Source organism: Magnolia sinica, chromosome 6 (genome assembly GCF_029962835.1).
Source record: "Magnolia sinica isolate HGM2019 chromosome 6, MsV1, whole genome shotgun sequence".
Classification (NCBI taxonomy): Eukaryota; Viridiplantae; Streptophyta; class Magnoliopsida; order Magnoliales; family Magnoliaceae; genus Magnolia; species Magnolia sinica.
Window position 1 is genome coordinate 83,978,440 of NC_080578.1, and position 3,161 is coordinate 83,981,600.

General features: G+C 38.9%; 1 pseudogene; it reads right to left on the reverse strand.

The window, feature by feature from the left end:
• LOC131248957 (uncharacterized) lies at positions 1–2,643 on the reverse strand (annotated as a pseudogene).
• Positions 2,644–3,161: the final 518 nt, after the last annotated feature.

Sequence of the window (3,161 nt, forward strand, 5' to 3'; positions counted from 1 at the left end):
TAATTCAATCTCACCAGCATGAACACATTATCACCCTTAACTAGTGATAGCATTGATACTAACCTGTTTTTGGGTGTACACAGAAAGGTGCCTTTAGCAAATGATTCATGTGTTTGGACACCTAAAATGAGACAATGTTTTCGTGAGAAGAATGAAACAAATGCATGGATCACGGATATCAGAATCCTTGAATGCTACACATAGAAAAACATTCCACAAACCTCCATATCCAGTCTCGGATATGTATACGAGAAAACAATCTCTTCAACACACCGACGAAGCCCCTGTGCCTGAAACACGGAATGATTGTGAAAGAAAATGGGCTTAGAAAAGCAAACACAGATCTAAAAATGCCTACCAGATGCAAAGATGCACCATACCTTTTGCTTCCCAGACTGCAACGCGTGTTTTAATTACTCCCATCGGACAACATTAAGGTCTTCTTTTGAGATGGACCGTCGGTTTTCCTGCCACCTTGCTTGTAGCTCTGTAGCAATAGCTGCAAATATTGCACTATTACAATGTAAATAATGCTCTTTCCAAAAACGAGATTTCCTAGCAGACAGAAACATGTATCATGCTTATTCAAATAAAATCATTAGAAATGATTTTTGAGTTGCATACTTTCATCAGGAATCATGTCAAGGATCTTTTGATATTTCTCTTCGGATGCAAATAATTTCTGCCCACCAAGCAGTTTCTCTTCAAAAAAGACCTTCAAGACATCTGTATATGATCTCCTGCACCGCATGCAAGTATCTTCGTAATGAAAAGCGCTTAAATGACATCTTCTCAAGTTCCTTAAATATGTAAAGCAGATCATCGAGACTTACGCCAGTAAAGGATGCAGAGCTGGACCCATCAAAGACACTTTTTTATTACTATTTTCATTTCCCTATAATAGAGACTACGTCAGGGAGTTCCATGATATTGGGTCTTAAGAAAGATCTGGTACGTTGAAATTATTGACAGTTTAGTTATTGCTACCTTGCATACCCTGAAGTAGTCTGCAATAGCTGCCCTCTGTTCATTAGTCAACCTGAAGAATGGTGGCAGAATAAACACCATCTCAATACGCGTACAAAGGTCATGGGTAGATGAAATTCATGTTTCAGACTATATGCACAATTTACCTCCTCGCTCTCCCATCACAAACCCAACAATGAACACCGCGTCTACCACTATATACCCAGAGTATGTGATTAAAACCAAAATCATCTGCATTAGGATACTCATAAAAGAAGTCAGTCATATCACCCTATAAATACATTTCCTAGGAAAATCCATGACATAAAGACCCGAACATCGACTATATAATATGGAGAGAAAAAAGATCCTGATGGAGGCTTTTTGAGGTACTTAGTTAATAGATATAACAGATAGTACAAAAGAGGAATCATAAGATCGTCAACCAGAGGCTTTGCAAAGTATACTGGGGTTTCAGCTCTAACAGGTGGGGTCCATAATCAAGTGATCCAGAACATTGGTTAATGTCATTCCAACATGGATTGACCATGCCCCATAAATCTCTTGGACTGGTTTTTTTTTCCAGTTGAATGTAGAATGTTGTTGTATTTCTATTCTAATCAACTTGTCTGCTACGAATCTAAATGTTACAATTTTTAACAAGGGGCTTTTTGTGGCATGATCCATCATCATTGTGATGGAAGGCCTCGATTCAAGGATCCTATCATTCCTCAGTATAAAATACTACCACTGGAACACCATGTAACCAAAAAGAAAAACTGTTGTTTCCCACCTCTGAGAGCAATATCCATCACTTTAATGGCGATGGTCATCAATGGCCAGCATTCTAAGCAGACTTCTGCTCTTGAAAGACAGTACCGAACATCATCATAATCGGACATATCCTGTCAAAGAATCAAGCATTAGAGCTAAATAAAGAAAAAGCCCCACCAAACAACCACCTTGTTTGGTGGTGGTTGGTGGGGCTGGAAACATTCAGTGTCCAGTTCAGTTTATGTCTGCCAGAAGCTTTATACTTACAATATCAAAAACGAGCTCCCTCTCTACTGGCATGAAAACATTATTACCACCTTGTGCATATGCATGCCGTTTAGCAGGCTGGAAAAAAAAAAGACATAAGAAGAGCTTAAGGATAGGAAATACATCAGCAACCATTAACTACTTGACCACCAAAGAGAATGTGCAAATCATACATCTACACTGTATACAGGTCCAATATCAATCTTAAATGGGCACTTTTCTTTGATAGAACTTTCCAGTTCAGCCGCATTGTTGAACGATTGGAAGCGCAGATAAATGTCATTATCCAGTGTGAAGGAAAATTCTCTCCGGCCAAAGTAGGACGGGTCACATGCTGGATGCTTTCCATCTATAGACAGGCAGAAGAGACGGACAATAAATAGGAAACATCCGAAACATAGCAAATAACAAAGATATGATTCAAGTTTGTCAGGGTGTCAAGTACCATTTCCATACATCATCCATTTAAAGATCTCAGCATGTGGAAAGAGCTTTCCTATCATGAGAGAAACTAGCACTTCAGACAGTTGTATCAGAGAGATTGAAACAAAGAAATCAGAAGCACATGACAAATGTTTCTACAGGGTTTTGGAAAATGCCTAAGCCAAAAGTTTGTAAATACCATTCGCTTTTCACATTTCAGAAGTGGGCCCATGTTTCAGTGATCCAAACCATTGATATTATGAACCCCCCCTCAATGTGGATGGGCAATGAACCAAACAATCTCCTAGATAGAAGAATTATAACCCATTGATGGGCCCCACTTAATGAATGGCCTGGATCTTGTTTGTGTATCTGCCTCAGAGATCCTCTTCAATCCTCTTTAGGTGATTCTCCCTTGCATTCATCATCCAGAGGAAGACTAGTATCAAAAGCAACAATTTCTTTCCCCTCAAGAACCAACCTGCTTAAAATAACCCAGAGATATGTAACTCCATATGTCTTTGTCAAAATCAATTGTCAATTGTCAGGCAACCCATGTATCTTGATCCCTTGGGCCAAAAATAAAGTGATTTTTCCATTCACATATTGCAACCAAGGCTCAAAATAGAGGAATTATTGATTTGAAGTGGGAGTAGCACATATTTAGAAGGATAGTGCAACTAAGAGTCTCAGTATTACAGTTAACATCAGTTCACATATTGCAACCAAGG